This window comes from Schistocerca nitens, chromosome 2, assembly GCF_023898315.1.
Source record: "Schistocerca nitens isolate TAMUIC-IGC-003100 chromosome 2, iqSchNite1.1, whole genome shotgun sequence".
In the NCBI taxonomy this organism is placed as follows: domain Eukaryota; kingdom Metazoa; phylum Arthropoda; class Insecta; order Orthoptera; family Acrididae; genus Schistocerca; species Schistocerca nitens.
In genome coordinates this window covers 547,302,790-547,326,685 of record NC_064615.1, presented here as the reverse complement: position 1 = coordinate 547,326,685, position 23,896 = coordinate 547,302,790, and positions in this window count along the sequence as shown.

Below are 23,896 nucleotides of genomic sequence, written 5' to 3'. Positions count from 1 at the left end.
AGCGATCGTGGCACACAGGGAGGTGGATGGCTCTGAGTACCCTGTGGTCTGCGCATCGAAATCATTGACTGACAACCAACGCGGTTACTTCCAAATAGAAAAAGAAGGGCTGACTATCAACTTCACATTAAAGAAATTCGACGTTTTTGTCTATGGCACAAAGTTTCGCCTCGTCACAGACCACAAACTGCTGACCTCCTTATAAAGCAGCAAAGATTCCAGACAGGACTGCTCACCGCCTCCAGCGATTGGCTTTACTTTTGGCACGCTACGAGTCTGAGATTCACTTCTACAGCAGGGCTGAGCATGCCAACGCTGTTGCCTTCTCCCGCCTTCCATGGTGACCCGTCCAGAGATCGAAAAAGAAGAAATTCTGTATTTCCACAACGATGAAGAAACGGAAGCCGCCGCAGGTTCTTTTCCCATTACCAGCTCTCGGGTCGAAGACGCAACTGGTAGCGACGAAGAACCCAAACAAGTCTGGAGTCACCTTGCACTTCATGGATGGGCCAAACATCAACCTCCCAATGCTTCAGGTGCATTCCGTCAGTTCTTTAACGCCCGCCATCAGCTCATGTTGATCGATGGAGTTCTACTCGTTCCAAAGAGGGGCACCCACGAGTAGTCATTCCTTATTCTTTACATGACTACGTTCTGCAACTACTGCAATAAGGGCATTCCGGACTAAAGTCTTGGCTTGCAGGTTCACTTCCTGGTCGGGATGAACGAGGAGATTGAACGACTCACCAAAACATGTTCATCCTGCCAAAGCCAGCAGATAACCCCACGACATTCATTTCCTTCTTGGCCATTTCGTGCTCGCCTTTCGGCGGGGTTCACATTAATTTCGTCAGATCAGTGTTTAACGTCATGTTCTTGATGGTGGTTGATGCTTACTCCAGATTTCCGTACACTGTCCGAAGCAATGCTAGGTCAACCATCAACACCATCACAGCCAGCTGACCAGCAACACACCCCATCAAGATCGACTTGCCCCAGGTGTCGCCCAGCCCCAGAGGCTGCCCTTTTCGGAGTAAGAGATGTCGACTAGTGACCAAGCACCTGTAATTCCGGATAAAGATATGCTGCTGGCTCTTTCTGCTCAAACGGCTGTGCTACCGAGGTCCACACCATACAACCTTCGGACGCGTTCGGGATGTTTTCGTCCGTATGCTCCTCCGCCCAGAGTCATCATCGCCACTGAGAAATCGAAAAAGGACTCCTTGGGCCTGATTTTCATTCGTTGCAATGGCCTCCCAGCTTCCCCAAGGGGGAAGAGGTGTGGTATCCACAACCACTATTGGGTCTCCACACCGAGCAACGGCGCGCTCCATTGCTCGTGGCCGAGAAATTCATCTTTGGTTGCATTTCTCCGTGGGCAGCCCGTTGCTAACATAGCACGCCGCCTTCTCGCAATCGCGCGCTTGAAAACACAGTGATTGGCCACCCGTAACAATCAGTGACTGGCTGCCCATAATATACAGTGACCCCAGCCGCCGACTCCATTAATATGGGGTCTTATCTAAAACCGCTACTGACGTCTACAAGGAAGTTCTCAAGCTGCTATGTTTCTACTGCACAACTGGGAAGAGCTACGATGAGATAGACCTGCTGTTCGAAGTTGGTTCTGCTGCGCTCTAGACTGAGAATCCGAATGCTATTCTGGATCTAGAACTTCAATATTCACTAGGCTGAGTGTGTCAACGGGTTTGAGATTTCACTTTCTGGACATTGGTATAACCCCCCATGAATTTTTACAGTTTTCCATAAAGTGGTCATCTCCAACTTGTCGCTTGCTAACAGAATTATTTGTCTCAGTGTTATGTCAATAAGCCGTAGAACTGTGATATAACGGATTGTGTTAGTCCTAGTTATAACAGGCAGTGATTGGTCTCTGTACTTATAAAATGTACTAGAAAATTGATAAGGCAATCTTAAGCCGACGGTTGCAAAATGATTTTTCCGACTTCTCGCCAGCGCTAGTGGCTGACTTTTTAAGTCTTGCACCAGCAATGGAGGAGTATCCCTTGACATTGCCAGCTACTCTGCAGGCGTAATGGCAGGAAAGTCTTTCAACGAACGTAGGCCGAAGATCACAAGACAGAACCCAACAGGCAATACGCCACTGACTATGAAGCTTTGCGACAGCTAGCGATAGTAGCAGCAAATTAAAATAACAGGGATGATCTCTGAAAGGGCTCTAATCATCTGACATCTCATTTAATAAACTATTCAGATACCATGGTATAAAATGTATAATTCAATGTAGCTGCTCTTTACGGTATCTAAGCCATTTTATAAACGTGAGTACGCGGTATGGTGCTGAACCTTGGTTTGTATATACGCGTGAATGTTAATTGAAATTCTACCTCGTTGCCTGTTACGTTATGGGACCACTTTTGTCATAGAAAACTGTTCATGCAGTGGGAACCAACAATTCGTACACAGAAGTTGCCATCACATCCATTCCAGCTGTCAGATAACTGGCAAACGACTTTCTGAATGAAACAGCTTCGCATGTTATCTAAACTGTGCGCACTCTGCTCCGCGGATGTAGATAAAACTACGCGCCTCATAGTCTCGCTAAAAATAACTAGATCCCTCACTGGCGCTGGGCAGTGTAGCTTTTCCATATTGAGGCCCTTTTAGCACCTCAATGCTGTTATTGTTCGTAGTAAATGACGCCAAATATCTGATAAAATGTTGCATACACAGTGAATTAAGCGATGCAAATAACGTTCAAATCCCGTTAGAAACAAGCGTGGAAACTAAAAATCTAGGTTGCATTGGCGATTAAAATTAGTCGAGACAAAACCAGCTGAAGAAAAGGGAGGTACGTAAACATTTTTCCTTTAAAGGACTTCTTCACTCTTCACCATTCGCCCTGTATTCCCATCCGCCAACATTCGCGATCATTGGAGTCTTCCAGGTTTATAGCTCTCCTTCTCATCACTCCAGTTATTGCAGCTCATCTTGTTATTATTGGTCGTTCGCACTTCTTCCTTTCCGGCGGTTACCATTGCAGAATTGCTGTTACCCATCGTCTTTATTCCATTCACCGTATACTGCCACATAATTAAAGAGATATTTTCTCAGATCTTTGCGTGATCGGTTGTTCCACATGCATTATCTCCCTTATTTCATTTCTTCTCTTCTCAATTTTGGAAATTCTGGCTACCTTCCTTACTCCATACAATTCTGCTGCCTTTGCTTCTCTATTGCTCTCATAGGCTCCACCCTTCTGTAACATTTGTTGGTATACTTTCGACAACTGTTTGCAAAATCCTCTTCGTTGTTAATTTTTACGTTAATTTTCTACACAGAACTCCATTTAGCATGTTAATTGCTCCTCTTGCCCGCTGGCTACTATCTTCCACATATCTTTTATTCCAAGCCCGCCTCGTTGAAATGCTTCCACAAACTTCTTTGTCATGAACTTCACATCTCCTTGCTTTGCGCTTTCAGTAGTTGATCATCGGCAAATAATAATGAATAGGTAGTTCCACGCTGCACGATTGATTCGACAGTTCCCGTACGTAATGCATATATATGTTGAACAGGGTCTGTGACATACTGCAGCTCTGTCCGTGTCTTTCGATGTTTGGTGTGGCGCACTCAAATTGCATCCTACTTTACCCACTGCATGCGATTGTTGTAATATTCTCAGAATTAGGCAAATTAGCCGTGCTTCTATACCTACTTACTTCATCGCTTTCCACAATGCGTTATTGGGTATAGAATCACATACTTTTTCTAACTTCGCAAATGTTAGGTGTACTTTCCGACCCATAAAACACGTCTTCTCATTAATTCGTCTAATATAAAAAATATGATCCCTGCAAGATTGTCCAACTGTGCTACCTGCCTGATCCTCTGGTGTCATTCAAAAATGGCTCTGAGCACTATGGGACTCAACTGCTGAGGTCATTAGTCCCCTAGAACTTAGAACTAGTTAAACCTAACTAACCTAAGGACATCACAAACATCCATGCCCGAGGCAGGATTCGAACCTGCGACCGTAGCGGTCTTGCGGTTCCAGACTGCAGCGCCTTTAACCGCACGGCCACTTCGGCCGGCCTCTGGTGTCATTCCATCAGTCTCATTCACCAACCTGTTTTTCAGCGCAACGCCAAAAAGTCTCTGATAGTTGCTACAACACTAATCCCCCTGTAACTGCTTCGGTGTTTCTTGATTCCTTTTCATGTAGATAGCAGATATGTATGACATACATCTCACCATCTCACTCATGTTGTTTCTTCTATCCCCATAATCTGATCGAACAATCCACATGTTACATTTTGGAGCGGGGGCATATTTTTCACAAGTCGATCATAATTCCTCTTTGTCCTCTTGCCTTTCCATTTCTTGCATTTTTCGGCCTTTTACTTCTTCCTCTAGTAGAGGTCCAGCATTTACCTAATATGCTGCAGCTGTTGTAGCATTCTATCACTTGATCTCTTCTTTTTCCTAGCTGTAGTTCTTCAAAGTGGTTTTTCCACTGACCAATAGATACAGGTCGCGTTGTAGGTGCAACATCGCTAGCTATTTTCATTTTGCTTATCATCGTCCACGCTTACGCCGATCTCCTCTATCCAAGCGAACGCCGTATTTCCTCTCTTTCCCGTACCTCTTCCTTACACTTTTTTGTTTATATTTAGCCCTTTTATTGTATGTCTTGCATCTGTTCCAATCTTCTTCTCTCGCAGAGTTTACCCATATTTAACACAATTTCTTCTTTTCTTCAACTACCTCCTTACATTCCTTTCCCCTCTTAAGGCCGGTTCTACTGCTCCATCAGCCGACTGCTTCAGGAATCCCTGTAGTTCAGTGACATCCAGTGGTCCCCCACTGGACTTATTCATCGCTGATACAAACTTCTAATACTTCCCTTTCGTAGTGGATGTACGCAATATTTTGAGTGCTTCGCTGCTGTACTCCCAACAACTCCTCCTACTTCTTTTGTTTACCTTTGTCCAAATCGGAAAAGCATTTTTCAAGTTACTGTATAACGATCTGAGCTATACTCTATTCCTTTTGTTACCATTATACCTTGCACCTCAATCGCTCGCTGTCTTCCCACCATTACATACCCTATACTTGATTTTAGGTTCGTTGACGAATTCGCTCAGGTGTTTTTAAGACTTTCATTGTGCTAGAATTGGCCTTTCAAAACAGTACAAATCGGAATGCTATAGATGTTAACCAACTTCCTATCGTTATAAGTCTCTAAATCCTCCTTCACCAAACACTTCTCATAATTCACCGAAGAAGTATCTGTTCTTCCCCTCAGGGTATCTTCGCTATGGCCATACAGCTCCAATGAATTACAATGTTACTTCACAAACATTTTCCTTGTTGTACCGGTTAGTCTCACATTCTCTTTCTTCCAGTCCATTATTGCTCGCTTCAATTTCTTTCTCATAGGAATTGCTATCTCTGAGTTTGATTTTCCAGTTTTTGCACTCAATTCAGATACATAATATAGTCTAACAGGATATCCAGTTTCAGTTCTTCCATTTCCTTAATTACAGTCTCAGTTTTACCTGACAACCACAGCGCATTTTATGTTACAGAAATCAGAGGCCTTATTCCTAATCAGAGTCGATGCCTTTTAGTCCATCCAGATTCTTATTTTCTTTGGTAAACGTAGCAAAGGCTGTTTTTACCGGCAGCGGAATGCCAACAGCCTCCCCTCCCCCGAACCACCAACCTGGTGGACTGGGATTTTTCCTTATGGTTTAGTCTCCTAGGGATGCCTGCCTTCACGATGGCTAAGAGTCCCACCCGCTCTGTGAAACCTCAGGATCGTGTAAATGAAAACTGAAAAGACTGAAATTAAAGGCTGAAAAATAACCGCGAAGTTCAGGCGTAGAAGGTGTGCCAGGAAATTATAAACAGAAAGCGAAGATGAAACATTTATTGATTGATAAAATAATCTCACTATCTGCTATTTCATAAGTTTCATGCGTCGCGTCCGTTTCGAGTTGTTGCCACATTTTTGCTCCTGGATGTAAGAGATGAACCGTACATTCTTCAATAGATATTTGTAGCTTCCCGTCCTTTGAAATAGACCTAATACAGAAAACAAGGGAACTACACTCATTTAACACACACTTTATTACTCAGCAAGAATTGAAAGTAGACATACTTTTGTTTTACGGTTTCCTTTCGTTGTATCTCATACCCTTCAACTCATTAGGTCACTATTCATATTCGTCCACGACAATGACGGATTTATTTCGGGAACAGTTGCCTAACTTCTCCACTACGGGGTGATAGGACCTTGATGCACTTAGTTTGCGCATTGACAGATGGCGAGCGCAGCTCACATTCACAGTACAAAACGCTTGTCTTCACGTCCGACCAAAGCTGTACATTGTAGTTAGAGAGTAAGTGCAGCTGGTATTTGGAAAACAGACAAAATTAAATACTCTGTAAGACATGAGAAGTTACGAGTTGTCACGCACACTGTTCACACGTCGCTTTCGGAAATACTGGTGAAGCAAGCAATGCTAATACATGCTGATCTTCACAAAGCTAACGGACTACAGATTTTGAGTTAAAAGTCACACTACAATTAATACAACAACTAACGAAGACCCAGCTCCGAAGCTGCACAATTTGAGTAGCAGAAAGATACTAGTGGGGACAAACATTGCCTGCTTTATATCAGCAGCAGATGCATTCAGTAACAATACTCCACTTGATGAATACAAACATTATTGCTATCGATTACAGGAAATGCCGAAAAGAATGTTGAAATTACATAACAATTGAAAATCCAGGATGGAATAATATAGACTAATGACTGTATTTAGGAAAGAATAGATTGCTACACACCATATAGTGGAGATACTGAGTCGCAGACAGGCACTACAAAGAGACTACTACAAAATTAAGCCTTCAGCAAAAGGGGCTTCTTCTGTATTAGACAACGTACATTCACAAAGTCATAGCTCACGCACGCACGTGACAATCATCTCTGGCAGCTGAGGCCACACTCCCACAACTGCATATGATGGGACAAGCAATCTGGTCGCTGGGGTAAGGAGGAGGTTGGTGTGGTAAAGTTCTGTTTTTGGGCTCATATCAGGGATGAGGTGGAGAGAAAGGGTAGGGCAACTAGAAGCAGGTAGGAGATTAGATAACAGGCAGGGAGGTGGTGGTGGTGGTCGTGGTCGTGGTGGTGGTGCAGGGGGAGGGGTGGTTAGCAGTAATGGAGAGAAGTAAAATGTCTATGGTCTGTTGGTGGAACAGAAAGCTGTGTATTGGTGTAGTGGGAACAGGGAATGGGATATGTAGGTAAAGGACAATGACTAACGAATGTTTAGGCAAAGAGGGTTACAGGAACAGAGGATATATTTCAGGGAGAGGTCCTACCTGAAAAGTACAAAAAAGCTGGTCCCTTCTTACCAACACCAACTCTTCTAAACTGTGCAGTTGCATTGTGCATGTCTCAACTGCACAGGTAGGAACTAATTCTGCGATATATACTATGTTCACGTAACCCTCCTGGCCCCAACCTTAATTAGTCATTGTCCTTTACCCGTGTATCACCCTTCCTGTTCCCACTCCAGCAGTACAAAACCTTTCATTTTACCAATGTACCCACAGTCTATTTACTTCTCTCCTTTCCTTCCCCCCCCCCCCCCGCCCCACCTATACACCGCTTCCCCCTACCTAACATCCTGACTGCGCCTAGGTGCCCTAGTGCCCTACGCTCTCTACACCTCATCCCTGCATGCTTTCCCACCTCTACCATACTATCTCCCCGCACGGTTTTTTTTCACAGCCTCTTCGAATATGCGCCTGTCATGAGAGAACATGGAACGATCTCCCAACCAAATTCCATCTCATCCCTCACTGTTGACCAGAATTATCGTTCCTTGTAAAGGTTGTCTTTTACATCACAACACAAACGGTTGCGTTAGAAGCAATGCTATGACTGGGCAGCGAGATACATGTTTGTACGACATATGTTAAGAGAGTTGGCTGCTTGGAGGCACAGCGTACCGATCGGGGTCACTGCCCTTGTGGACGTGTTTATTTTCCTGGCGGGCTGATCGTTGGGGCAGAAATGGCAGCCTGGCCTCAGACGACTGTCTGAATTCCAGCCACCAGCCACTCAGCCATTTGACAGATGGAAACCTGCCCTTAGTTTCTTCTCGTTTGAAAACTGTTGGAATCTTTATGGTGATCATCTACTTCCGTCACTGACAAACAGGGTTATGTAGCACATTGCCAGTGTGTTTTATGTGCCTTGCAGACAACTGAGCTAGAGTGAGCTCGTGAAACAGCTTTATTGGGCTGTTTGTGGTCATTTTGAGCACGCATCTCGGATTGCTGTGTGCATGTTGTATTTGCTGAATTTTCTTGTTAACTACATCAGGCTAGTGTGAAGCTCGTTGGTGTTCACGCAAGCTTCGCCTGTTATGTTCTTATTATGTCAGTGAGCTGTGCTCTTAAGAGATGAATTCTAAAACTCCCTTGATGGTTTGCATTTTACGTCCTTATCTGTGCTCTCAAGATGATTTGTGCCTGTGCGCTGGTGTTTGTAGACGCTCTATTAATGCAGTGTCGCATGGTGCAGGGGAGAATGGGGTTACTACTAAAATTGTCATTACTATTGTACTTACATGCTAAAGGAGACCAGAAGGTGCCTGACTGTACAGTCCTGCGTGCCTAATATCAGGCACCTCAGTTGGTACCTAATGGAAAATAAGGAGACAACTTGCTGCGCTAATTAATTTCTGAATGAATTGACTAATAACGGTATCCGTGTTCTATTACTGAAACATATAACCAACTACTTAAATCTATGTGCTTCTGTTATAACTTTATAATGCTTGACCCGCATTTTAAATGAGGGTCTGACCTCCAGTTGCATCTGTGTAGATAATGGCTTTAATAAGTGCACTACGTATAAGCTTGAACGGTATTCTTATCTATCTATCTATCTATTTATCTATCTATCTATCTATCTATATCCGGACTCCGCTCCAGCTACTGCCGGGTGTGGGCGCTGGCGAGTCCTCTACATTTGGCTCGTTGCTCCCACCACTTTTCTTCCTCCACTTGGAGCCAGGTCACACCTCTACTTTTCACAGATATTCTCATTCCCATTTTCCACCTGGTTCTTGGGCGCCCTCTAGGTCTTTTCCGATCCATATTTTGTTCTTCCATAATTTTTTGGAGTCTCCGCCCATGCATCCTCTTAACATGCTGACCTCGTCTGTTGACGGACAGCCGGCCGAAGTGGCCGTGCGGTTAAAGGCGCTGCAGTCTGGAACCGCAAGACCGCTACGGTCGCAGGTTCGAATCCTGCCTCGGGCTTGGATGTTTGTGATGTCCTTAGGTTAGTTAGGTTTAACTAGTTCTAAGTTCTAGGGGACTAATGACCTCAGCAGTTGAGTCCCATAGTGCTCAGAGCCATTTGAACCATTTTTTCTGTTGACGGACAAACACCGCCGACAGTTGAAGAGGATCGTAATGTGTATTAGGCAGACATCTATCCTGACCATAATACAGGAATTCCAAACTGCATCAGGGTCCACTGCAAGTACTCTGACATGTAGGCGGGAGGTGAGAAAACTTGAATTTCATGGTTGAGCGGCTGCTCATAAGCCTCACATCACGCCGCTAAATGCCAAACGACGCGTCGCTTGGAGTAAGGAGCGTAAACAATGGACTATTAAACAATGGAAAAACGTCGTGTGGAGTGACGAATCACGGTACACAATGTGCCGATCCGGTTGCAGGGTGTGGGTATGGCGAATTCACGAGCTTATGTAGTGCCAATAGTAAAATTCGGAGGCGATGGTGTTATGGTGTGGTCGTGGTTTTTATGGAGGTTCTTGCATCCCTTGTTTTGCGTGGCACTATCACAGCACAGGCCAATATTAATGTTTATAGCACCTTCTTGCTTCCCACTGTTGAAGAGCAATTCGGGGATGGCGATTGCATCTTTGAACATAATCGATCACCTGCTCGTAATGCACAGCGTATGGCGGGATGTTTACACATCGCTGTAATGGACTGGCCTGCACAGAGTCCTGACCTGAATCCTATAGATCACCTTGGAGATTTTTTGGAATGCCGACTTCGTGCCAGGCCTCACCGACCGAGATCAGTACCTCTCCTCAGTGCAGCACTCCGTGAAGAAAGGACTGACACACCCAAAAAAACCTTGCAGCACCTGATTGAACGTATGCCTGCGGGAGTGGAAGTTGTCATCAAGGCTAAGGATGCTCCAACACAATAGCGAATTCCAGCATTACCGATGGAGGGCACCACGAACTTGTAAGTCATTTTCAGCAAGGGTTCCGGATACTTTTGATCACATAGCATACTTACTGCGATTTATTGATTGTACAAGGATTGGAAGCGTTCAGTCCAATTGAAGATTAAGTAACATTGGTTAAATACATAAGGCACAGAGCATAACGGAATTACAATTCTATCTTCAGAGAATATTTAAAACAAGTTCTGTAGTGATGACAACATTTCAGCTAATTTAGAACAATAACTTTTCGGCTTCCTTTGAGCTTTGAAATAACAGATGAACAGTTATTCTGGAGTGCTAATGGCAACCCATCACCTACTCTGAATGCAATTTAACTAGAATTATTAAAACATTTTTTAGACTTTGCGGGAATGATAATTAACTTTACTAACTAGAAACCCAAAAGGGTTCAAATGGTTCAAATGGCTCTGAGCACTATGGGACTTAACTTCTGTGGTCATCAGTCCCCTAGAACTTAGAACTACTTAAACCTAAGGACATCACACACATCCATGCCCGAGGCAGGATTCGAACCTGCGACCGTAGCGGTCGCGCGGTTCCAGACTGTAGCGCCTAGAACCGCTCGGCCACTCCGGCCGGCAAACCCAAAAGGGGGAAGACCGAGTGCTGCAATAACTTTACGAAAGTTGAAATAAAATTTTACCAAAAACAGCAGTTTTAGAATAACAGTAGTGCAATAAATACGGCAACATCGGAATTAGTGCAAACCGCCTTATCCGCCCTGGCAGGAGTATTCTACCTCGTCAGCCACCAACCTTGCACTGACCTGGCTAACCACGGGAGCAGAAAATGCCTAAACACGCAAAATACTCTCTTAGAAATATGCGTAACAATTAAATACCAATTCAAGGCTCCAACCCTCGTTATCGGATGTGATTTCGGCGTAGAACTTATCGATGCAACAAAACATTCAAGTGAACGAGTTAACAACGCAATTCGTTCCACAGAATAGTAAGCGACTCGGGATGAACTCCAGAAAGAGGTCAGAGTAAACTAATGATAAAATTTAAAACGGGAGGAAAGAGGGCACAAAAGTAGCAGAAAGTGCCAGAAAATTTACGCTCACACACGCTGTTTTTAAAATTGAAAAAGCACACGCCAAGATAAATGCGTTACTATTGTATCTTCTAATTTGCACTTTAATCCTCCAAGCAACAGAGCGGTCCCAAGAAAGTGGGCCCGCTCGGTTTCACAGTTTCACGTGCACAAATACAACAGTAAAATCATTATTTACAGCAGAGAAAATAACCAGCAACGTTGAAACGACCGGGACCTGCATGTTAACGGTCAATTAGGTACGAGTATTACGATCTACGATACACAGAATAGTTCAGAGTGAACACTAGTACCTCTAATCAGGGAACACTTACAATACAGGGAAGCTGGGCAGAAGCGCTCTATAGAACTTGGTCAAATACCGACAGTACAACTAGCTACCTTTATGATTGTGGAAGGGACTGTCACTGCGGAGCCATGAAATAGCCGTCGAATTAATGTGCATCGAATAACAGTACACAAGTAACGTCCTAAGCAAACTCTAGATTGCGGTTTATTGGTAGAATCCTGAAGGGATGCAGTCCTTCAACAAAGGAAATAAATTACAACACGTTAGTTCGTCCACTCTTGAACTATTGTTCGTCTGTATGGGACCCTTACCAGTTCGGTCTGATTCATGAGATTGAAAATATCCAAAGAAGAGCGGCAAGATTCGTGACTGCTACATTTAGCCATCTTGAGAACGTTACAAATCTCATGGAAAGTTTGAAGTGCGACACACTTGCAGATAGACGGCCCGCTAAACAGAAGGGACTGCTCACCAAATTCCGAAATCCGATCTTCGCCGAGGTTGTGGAGCATATTTTATCACCAACAACTTTCAAATCACGCAATGATCACCATTCAAAGATAATGGAAATTAGGACTGGTACTGAGGCGATCAGACAGTCGTTTTTTCCTCGGGCCATCCGCGAGTGGAACAGAGGGGAAGAAATATGACTTTGGCGCGAATTGTGCCCTCCGCCAGACACCGCTTGGTGGCTAGCGGAGTATATATGTAGATGTAGATCGACCATCACAGCATAGAAACGGGAGAGTAGTTCGAATAATTCCACAGCAAGTATGTCCTCACTGGATTCTTCGTCGGCGTTGAAGACAAGTTAATGTGAGTGGTGGCGGCAGGAAGGTCATCAGACGTAATTCCAACAGATAGCATCTCCAACAGCGGATCCTACTGCAAACAGATGAGACTCTTCGGACAGTTCTGCTCCGTTATAATTAGGCACTCCAACTGGAGCCACACTCTCTACGCCTCACATCTTGTGCACCACACGTCTTCTGTCGGACTCAGGAGCCTTAGAAGCCAGAGGGACAAGGGCTAACATAAAACCGCCTCAGTCCAAAACCGCCATTCAGCTCCGTCATCCTTGTCTCGCGGCGTACTCTCAAATCCCCATTTTCCAGCACACGCGCGTCCTATCACTGACTCGTTCCAGGCACCAGAGTCTCTGCTTAAAGACGTGCTACGACTTATCGATGGGTCATGGCACGCCCGACACTGAAATGCTATCACGTACCTGCCCGAAACGTGAAATTTAATTTCGTTTCCTCCTATCTTTCTAGATGCTTCAGGTTATTTTATGCGGTGCAGTTTGCCACGCTGAGAGTTTGTAGCATCATATGGAACTTTTATTCAATACCGGCAGCGAATGCCTACTTCTCAGCAGGACGGTAGTAAAAATAGCTTCTCCAACATTCACCAAGTAGCAAGATATTTAACTGGTCTTCTTTAGACCAGAATTTATTTAACACCTTCTTCAGGTAATAGAGTGGATATTCAATGGTTTTTGCTGCCTCCAACCTCACGAAGAGGCTTCATGCGTCAAACAATTAATCATAAATATTATTTTTTTCCTTTCTATTCAACTAATAAGGTATGCTTTCCTTTTAGGGTAGTACTATTTGTTTTGCTTTGTGTATCATTATTCCGGCAGATTCGAAGTGGCCCAACACGAATTCCTCTGCCGTATCAACCTCTTCATTTCAGAATATCACCATCATCCAGCTACCTCGTTTTTTGTAGAATATATTTCAATCTCTGTCCTCCTCTATATATTTTCCCCTCTGCAGCAACCTCGTAAACTGTGGAAGTCACTCCCTGATGCCTCAACATATGACCCCTCTTCCTGTCAATGTTTTCTACGTGTTCCTCTCCTCACCAATTCCATAGAGAGCTCGCTCAATATCTCGTATCTTATCAATCCATTTACTTTTCAGCAACTTTCTACAACACTACATTTCGCACGTTTTGACTTCTTTTCCACTCTGCCCGTAGAGTGTGATTGACTTCGGCAGAGTACCCTCTCCTGATCCACATTTTTTGGGAATTCCTTTCTCGAATTATAGTACGTACCTACTAAACAATTTGCATTTAATTACAATCAGCATCTATCAGGTCCATCAACGTTTGCGAGTTCAATTGTGTTTGCCCTTGCCTTGAGCCTTTAGTTGTGCTTGAAACTGTACATTTGCTGTGTGTTTTGAACCATTTCACCTCCCAATTTCTCGGAAATAAAGGAGACAAGTTAATTCAGATAACTTATCAGAATTTTTTTAAGAGCGTGCAATGAAGTAATGTAAATATTATATAGTTGAAGGTGCATTGAAAAGAAGCAATAGAGCTAGCGCCATGGAAGGTATGATAAGAAAGAAGGAATATAAGAGCAAAAGGTGAGAGTCTTATAAACTCGGTGTGTGCTCGATTGATGAGGATGTCAACGGACACGGGCTGATTGAATGTTCAAATATGTGTGAATTCCTAAGGGACCAAACTGCTGAGGTCATCGGTCCGTATACTTACACACTACTTAAACTAACTTTAAATAAGGGAGCACTCACGGGCTGATTAAACGAACAATCCTACCTCCTTGTGACATGATTTCAGGAAATCACACAGAGCTATATTTGGTTACCAAATGTGTATTTGAACCTTTAAGAGCAGGTCTGCGACAACATGAACCAGTAACGAATATAAAGATATAATACCGGCATCAGAGGACTAATAGTTGTAAAAGGAGAAAGTAACTTTCTACTGCGTCAGTACTCAAAATGTGCTCCGCGGAGAGCCGAGGCTCTGCACTGCCTCTGTGAGGGCTACGCCAAAGTAATATCAACCTGAAGAAGAAAACACATCAAGTCAGTCACACACTGAAAACACAACTCGCAGTAATAACATATGGACGTTGGTTTTATGAATTGTTTCTCCCAGTGCCCAGTAGTCAAAAATAAGGTGACAAACATCATAATTAAGCTACAATAATGCAATAATAAAAAATTACAAATAAAAGAATTTATCTTGTATGAATAGGTGCGTAGTGACTCGATACTCCTCACTACACGCGCAGGCAGCGGCAGTGCTGATTCTTTCTCCCTCCCTCTCTGTCTCTCCCTCGCTGCCCCCTGTCTGACTTGCACATGCCACTAACATTCCACTACGCTGTCTCCCTCGAACCGCCACCAAGAATTTCGTATAAACCCGTGCCAGGCAGCACAGAGTACTGTCCCTACTCGAGTTTTACATTGCAGTGTGCCGTCCAATTCGGCGTGCGAATTTGCGCGCCGCTCTTGGTATATTAAATTCGTGTTTGTTACCGAGTATAGTTGTAAAATTCATTATCTTGTGGCGATACTGTTGTATGTTTGCCATATTGTAAACTGAACTGTTGATTTTAAAAGATAGAACGTAGCGTTGGCTTAAAGATGTTTCAATAAAAATTTGCATTGAAAGTTCAAAGATGATTTGGTTGGATGATGCAGCATTCCCCTCAAACACTGTGGGTTTCATGAAGGTGCTGTGCTGTGACGATTTCAACCTTCATAATTTCAATCAATAATATATCTAACTACGTACGAAATACTTAAAAAGAGAAAGTGTGATGGATCTTACGTCAGTCTCGAATTTACTGATTTTAACGGTTCACCTCTTGCATGTTATGTAGCAATCTATTTCTGAATAGGTCCATGGTACCCACTAATATGCGCCAACACTGAAAAAAATATACACCTCTACTACAACGACAAGAACGAAGATTGCTGATACATAAGGGACAACAATTTTTCAGATATCATAAGCAGTGAAGTATGCTCCCAAACTGTGAATGAAAAAGCCACGGAGCCTTTGTATTTGGCCAGATATCACACTGCACAATCAATGGAAGCTCGTATTTAATGAAACCATTTGTAGCATACATAACAGGATGCATGCTCGATGAAAAATTTACAAAACATTTTTCTGCAGTGCCGTTTTCGAACGACACTCTTTCGCGTCGAATTAACGATCTCACAAACAATATCAAACAAGAGCTAGTTGGTCACCTTCAGTACAACCAATGAATTCCGATGGGTGAGTCGACCGACATTGCTGGAGGGGCCATCTTGCTAGTAACTGTACGATATCTATACAAGCATTCACTCTAGTAACAAATGTGTGCGTCACTGCCACCTAACACTACCCTATAAAAAAGTTTAAGATGATTAACAATTTCTTTGAAATAAGCCAAACAGATGGGAACGATAGTATCGATATTTTACAAATGGGCCCAAGGAAAGGACTAGTAAAATAACAGGTGAAAAGAAGTGGTAAAAAATAAGAGCAGCTTCATACCTCCCAATAAACGGAAATAATTTTATGAATTGACAGTAATACAATCTCTCTTCTGAACAGTATTAGTGTCTGCTGTAGAAGTCAGCAGAGTATAACGTACCTATTTATTATGATATTCGTCATACGATTATAATTAATTAATGAAACCAAAGTCCGGTTTCGCTTATTTTACGGATTCATAAAATGGTATTTCAAAAGGCTTGTGAAGCTAAAATTTTTCGAATTGCTGCTATGTTGCAACATTTATATCAAAATATGTACATTAACGTGCAACGCACAAGAGAAATACCGTTCATGTGGCAAAGCTCTTAGGGAACACACAATTTCTCTTAGAGCTTCTTCGATTTGTTTCTGTGTCCATTTGGAGTTGATGTTCTATCCAGTTCTTTCGACCTGGATGTTATCTCACCATCCCAATTCTGGATATTATCCACTCGTCCCATCTATTGTCCAGCAGATGCTATTATTCATGATCTATTCTCCATCGTTCTTCCTTTGCGATCAGCCCACCTCGTTATTCTCTTCTTTAGAACAGTGGTGATGTTACATTGTTTGATCACCTCGTACAGTTCTTCATGCTTTCCTATCGTCAATTCTATGTTATTTTAATCAGTTACAGGTCCCGAAACTTTCGTTTGTATTTTCCTTTCGAGTATTGACATTTTTATTTTTCTGTCTAAATATATATGTACTTCATACATGTTTACTGTTACCAGCTCAGAAGTTCAATCATGTACGTGAATTTTAAAGTGGTAAGTAATATTTTCTTTAAGAAACTGGTGCAACTGAGAAGGGGTTTTGATAAGGTGATGTAATGGTTAGTATATCTGCCTAGTAAACAAGAGACCTGGGTTCAAGTACCAGCCCTTGCACAAGTTTTAATTCATTAATTCTGCCTCTGTACTTATCAAAGACAAAGTTGAGAGTCGTATGTCTTCAGGAAAATGTAATCTATCATATCAATAAAACAAAGTTTTCTTCTGCTGTTACCTCGAAGTCTGTTTCTCTATCTATTCTGTTATTCTTACCAAAAAGACTCCCTAAATAGTAGAACTGGTGAACTGTCTTGAAAGCGAATCCATCTACATTCAAAGGTGCATCACTTACGGATTTCCTTAGTTATGGGCGCATAGTCTCTCTTTACTTTATTCACGTATAATAATGGTTTCTCAGCGTTTTGAAATAATTTTGCATCTTTCGGGGTAACTCTCCTTTTGAATTACGTATCAATACCTTGTATCTGATAACAGGTATTTTTGAATTATCTAAGCAGTATGTGGATCTTTACATTGAGTTCCCATGATTTATCACTTATTTGTCTTAGAGTGAATAAGTGACATAATGCGAATTTATTTCTGCGGAAGCAGCATTGGTAATACCCAGTTAGTTCAACAGTTATCGACATCAGCCTGTTTAGTAGGCAAGTCGATAGGATTTTACAAGTAATATCACGTAAAGCAAGACCTCTGTAGCTATCGCTCACAAGGATAACACACTTCTTAAATGTGTGGCATATAACGGCGGTTTTCTAGTGCACACATTTGGTTTCTGTCTTCAAAATTGTTTCTTCTAAAGGCTGTAGTGATAAATCCAGTTGCGGTCCCTCATTTCTTAATAGCTCACGGAGAATCTGCTCTTCACCGCAAATTTTTATGTTTACTATCATTACTGCTTGCTGTATTTCATTGAGTGACAGGTTGGTAACTTGTACATCAACTGTTTCGGGTTCTTCAAATTCGAAGAAATTTTGCAGAGTATAACAGCTCAGTATTTGTGAAAAGTATGCCTTCTACATAGTTTGTATATCAGCCTTGTTGCTCAGTGTTTCCTTAGCTGATCCATTACAAGCAGTTCCCTTTAAGAGAGTTTACCATAATATTTATTTTATATTTTGATTAATTTGCCTTGCCTTGTGATGCCTGAAATCATCTATCTCGCTTATCATTCCCTTTTCTCCTGTCTTGTGGTTCGCTGAGCTTCTTGGCGGATTTTATAGCACATTTTCCTGAGTGTATTATTATTATTCCTATCTTGAATTCATGATTCCCTCGCATTTCCTTCCTAAAGCACTTATCCTTGACTACGTTAAACCCAATTTTGTTAGATTGTTTTCTTTTTCCCATAACTTCGGAAATTTCGTCATAAATACTATTCTTCAAGCATCGTCATTTGCATTCCACATCTTGTTCTTCCCGATGGTCCAGCGTAAAGTTTTCTTTTATAGTTTTCTCTGCCAGATTTTCTATATTGCTTGTAGTAATTCCCACGCTATTTTAATTTGTGTTATGATTAACATATGTTTTATGTCAGAATCAGCTACTCTAACGATTTTAACATCTTCAGAACTGTTTTGCAGTTTTTTTGGATAGCTACAAGGTTAATGTGATTCACTACTTCTTCATCAGATGATATCCATATTTCCTAAAAGAATGCGTTTGTGTCGAAATCTTGTGCTACTCAGTGTGACATCACACAAAATAATTCTTTGGTAATTGTTTACTTCTGAGAAAACCTTACCTTGCATAATAAAATAGTATTGGATTTTATTTTGAGGTAGTTCTAACTTCGTGAGTCATACCATTCCGTCGAGCCAGTGCTCTGTCTCTAATAACATTAATCACGAAAACCTGGCGAAGGTAAGTGACTTAACGAACAGAAAAAACGATTGCTGAGCACGTTGGAAAAAGCAGTAACGTAACTTACAATGGCTACAATCAGGGATTCAAAAGGACATCGGCATACCCACGAACATGTACTTTTTTTGAAGAATAATTCCACATGAAATGAGATTAACACATCCTGTTATACGTCCCATACTTCATCCTTGCTTGATTGTGTAGCTTTATTCCAGAACAGCAGAGAGTAATTTTATTTTGGAGTGCTGCGTAACCGGATTCGACAGAGTATCACGAAATCCAATCCGTGTCCCGCATTTCGGCCAGAAATTTTACCTTCCCTCACGACGTGCGCGTCCACGCTAATTAGACCTCTTGAATTCTACGAAATTGCGTCTATCACAAAACAAGCTCTATCGCAAAACAAGCCGCGTGTCCGACACACCATGCCTAATACCGAAAATACTGGTTCGCAGTGCTGATTCAATGATTGGCTTGATGGCCTTTGAAAAAATACGCGGACAGAAATGTATATTCAGAGTTTCTGGTTCTGAAGGTAAAGGTTAACTGTCCTAAAGGAAATCAGAAATGTAGGGTGTGTAATTTGACCTTATTCAGCCTCGACTGTTGAGAGAAACACCCTCTTGCTGAAACCGCTCTCCTCTCTATTTTTATCAGCATGTTGTTAATTATGTAGTTCAGCCTGCTGACTGAAGTTGGCAGTAAGGAAGTCTATACCATGTTCTTGCCTTTCCTTTCGTGCTTTTCGTTACAATAAGAACATGTAAAACATCTGAAACTTCCTGGAAGATTAAAACTGTGTGCCGGACCGAGACTCGAATTCGGGACTTTTGCCTTTTGCAGGCAAGTGCACTACCATCACAGCTACCCAAGCACGACTCGCGACACGTCCTCAAAGCTTCAATTCTGCCGGTACGTCGTCTCCTACCTTCCAAACATAAAGCATTTTTCGTAATAAAGTACATTATATGTTACTTATTGTATGGTGTATTAACCACTGTCCATGTTTCATTCATTGCTTTCAATACTTTTTCATTTGATTTTATTTTAACCCTAGCAATACCAACATATCTTTCACAATACGCATTATCAACGGCGGGGGGATACTTTATGATCAATTGAAATAAAATTAAAAATAATTTCGTTAATGTTGTCTACTTACATTAAACAACTTACATTTTAAAGAGGTACTGATCTTGTAGTAGTGTCCAGAACACGAAAATCTTCCTTAGGACTATTTTAGCCATGTCAAGATACTTCCAGTAAAGTTTACTACCAAGGATAAGGTGTACTTTATGCCCATCCAAAAAAATTAAAAATGCGAATCTCTTTGTGTCTTTTAGTCAAAACATATTTCTTAAACAGATACTGATGCGTAAACAATGTCCTCAAGCTGCAAATACTGAATATGAGATTTACTGGGGAGCTGACATCTTCCACTAAGAGTAAATTTTTGGGTTAAACCAGGCTGATCCAAAGATATGGGCCCGGCGGGCGCGCCCGCGCCCCACGAGCGCCAGGCATTGTAGTTCAGCGCCCCCGTCCGCGACCGTGTGTCGCTAGTGTCGGCGTAGGAGCGAGAGAGAGAGAGAGAGAGAGAGAGAGAGAGAGATACAGCTGCGGAGCGAGTGAGACCGCAAACCACTGCTCTGCGGTGGACTGTCACGCGGTCAGATCCAACGCAAACAAAAGAACAATGGAAGCGCACCTCTGTAAAAGACGTCGATGACCGGTAAAACCAGCAAACCATTTACCGTTTAGGTAACAACTAGTGTTCGTGTGGCAGAATTACTACGTAAAGCTTTAGACAACAATATCCAAAACAAGAATCGAAGAGCATCTCAGTTGTTTTCTGACCCACAGGTTTATTCCATTAGTACCGCAAATGCACACTCGTCATATGTACAATAGGCGTCTACTGAAAAATATATGTTTCATAAATGAACTAGAGTCATAAATATTCTACTTTAGAAATAACTTTATGTAAGGGATATAGAGTTTCATTCTTACTGTCAGCAGTTACAAGTAAACATTTTTTTGTTATACTTCGGGCTACATCTCTTTGTATCCCTTTTCTGAGTTTAGAAATCGGATCCTCAGTTTGCTGTTTTGTACGTAATAATTTTAACCGACCAAGTTTGAAAACTTATTAAAAATAGAATTAAGGTTATAAAGCTCTTTTATTCTTACAGTCAACATTGTTAAAGAAGACAATTAACATTTTACACTTTTTTCTTTTTAGAGGAAACGGTTTCGTCAATGTTTGGTACAATATTCCCTGAGTGTGATAACCTCAAAGAATTAGTCAAATGTTTATCGCCAAGTAATGAACGCTTCTTAATTTTAGCAAGCTTTAAAAGAGAGAAAAAGAGCTCACAGATATACATGGAACCTAACATTGAGGGAACTTAGGCCGCGTGCTTCTGCGAAAGAGGATATTTCTCTTGTGGAAGACAGCTGTAAGACTCATCCAAAGTTTTACACATGAGAAAGCGGTCCTTCAGGCGGACATCGCACTGCAGTCCAATCAGCTCTAGTTGAAGCGCTTGTGAGACGTCCTATGCCGAAGGGAAAACGGGAGAACAAATATATCTAAGGCCAATTGAAGCTCACTTATCTCCAAAAATCTGTTTTCAAACCGTTCTCGTAATTCGAAAAATATTGCAACATAATCTGAATAATCCACATCTTCTTTAATGCTGTCTAGTGCAGGAAAGTCTCCACAATTCTTCTTGCGCAATTGTTTTTCCCACAAAATAAGTTTTTTTTTAAATGCTTGAATCGTCTGCACTAAATCAACGACATAGTGATTTTCGCGTTGGAGTGAAATGTTCAAAGTATTTAATTGACCAGTAAGGTCACTCAGAAAAGCCAAATTTGTCACCCACTTAGGATCACAAAGTAATTATTCTGGACGTCATTTCCAAAAAGGTATTTATTTCGCCCCTCAAGGAGAAAAACCGATGAAGCACCTTTCCCCTGCTCAGCAACCTTACTTCGGTGTGGTAGGGGATGTCCGGATATTCCGCTTCGATATCAGCCAGAAATTCTTTAAATTGGCCATGTGTGAGTCCATACGAGCAAAGATAATTAACCGTTCGAAGAACTGTGTCCATAACATTTTTTATGTTGACAATCTTCCCACAAAGTGCCTCCTGGTGTATCAGGCAATGGACTGACGCGAATAAGGAACAGCCAACTTCAGCCCTTTTTGACCTCACGTAACCCAGGATTCCAGTGCGTATCCCTCGTAGCGCAGAGGCTCCATCCATTGTCACATTGGTCAGGCGTTCCCATTTTAAACCCATTGACTGAAACACGTTTTCCACGGCTAGAAAAATATCCAAACCCGTGGTTGTGTCTTTTAATGGTATAAGATCGAGAAATTTCTCGGTGACACGCAGATTGTCGTCGACACCTCGAATGAACATGACGAGCTCAGATATGTCCGCAACGTCTGCGGACTCTTCAAGAGCGATAGAAAGTGAAATGAAGTTTGCCGCTCTCTCCATTAATTGCTGCCCCATATCTGAGACCATATCTTCGACTCTGTGAGCAACAGTTTGAGGCGAAAGAGCTATTTTTTCAAATTTTTCCGTGAGGTCTGGTGGACAAATACAAGCCGCCGAGTCGACCAGGCAATCCTTGTGATTAGATTCCGAGCCGCAAAGGGTTTCCCTGTTTTCCCAATTCTCAGCGATCATTTGTAACTTGCGCACAAACTTTGCCCACCAGTTTTCTGCTCGTACCACGCCAAAAAACAACATACAACTAACTTTGTACAATCCCGTTTTTAAAACACTTTTATCACTTTAACAATTAATTGTTTCATTCAGTGAAACTCAAATAAAAAACTAACCAAAAAAAGTGGTTTTAGATGCGTTTTCCCCCAGTTCCGCTGAAAAGGACAGCGATGTGTGGACGCAAAATAAATTTTTATCTATTGCAGCATTTGCGTACAGCGGCATGGCGAGGCTCGGCGGGCGGCCTGCACGGCCAGGTAAGCGACACGGCTTCGCCACTGCAGCAACATACGAATTCGCCCGGGGCGCTGGCCGCGGGCGATCGCGGGCGCTAGCGCCCCAGGGACACAGTTTGGACGAGCCTGGGTTAAACTTTCATGGAATCTGAGGACGTCTTCCAGTAAGACTTAAATTTTTTGGTTAAAATTTCATGGAATCTGGTGGAACAATTCATTAAATAAAACAAATATTTTTTTAGAATTTTTAAATGTAAAGTAACCACCTAGAGTTTTTTTCAAAACGAACGGCACAAATTAAGATTCCCACAGTACTGCGAGGGTTAATGGACAACATTTTTCTTACCGTTCTTTAGTCACGTCTCTATAGCTTTTCATTATTTTCCTGTTTTCCAATACCTCGTTATTTTTGAGACTATATTATGAACGAAACAGCACGTGACATTTGGTAGTATTCAGTTTTCGGCAGTTACCTAATCATGAGATATGTAGACAAGTATGTGTGTCTGCAAAATTTTTGTGGGACCACATATTTCAAAACAATCCCGCTACAAAGTATCTTAGTTCATTCCATAGATGACATTTCTTAATGTTTGATTTCGGAATAAAAGTAGAGGGATTATTTAAGAAAAATGGGATGTAAAAATATTTACCTTATTTAAATTATGAAACACGTTAAATAATGATCTACAAGGCGATTAACGAGGAATATAAGTTGAACAATCTACAATAACCTACGATGGCCTGTACTCGGGAGTGGGTGTGTCATTGGGCAACATAATCTTGCCCATAAGAAGTCCAGTATTATAAAATGATACACTAAAACGAGTGAAAGTAAACAGGTAAATGACCCAACTGTCATTACGCAAAGTAAAATTTTAGCGTAAGTGGAGCTACAGTAACTGAAATAAAGAAAAAAATTGGGTCATTTGAGTAGATTAGGTAGTTTATGAAGTAGTCTGGACGGGATTATTGGTTCACTAGTTATACTAGTCACATTGTATCTGTTCAGCACAGTAACAATGGGTCAGGATATTAATGCAGTTTTTTCGAATTGTTTAAAAGACCGAAAGTAATAGTTCTGAGATACGTGCTCCAAATTTTTAAATTAAGTTGCTTCTCAGTAAATTACTTTTACTATTGAAAGTTTGTTTGGTCACTGTGATTTTTCTGTTAACGCGATTTGGTCTTCTGTTTACTTTACGTCCTTCAGAGTTGTGTTTGTTATTTCACTGTTTGCTTTTTCATAGCTTTCCTATTTAGCTATCACCATATACTACTATTTACGAATTCCATAAAGTAGTCATGTCTGGTTCAGG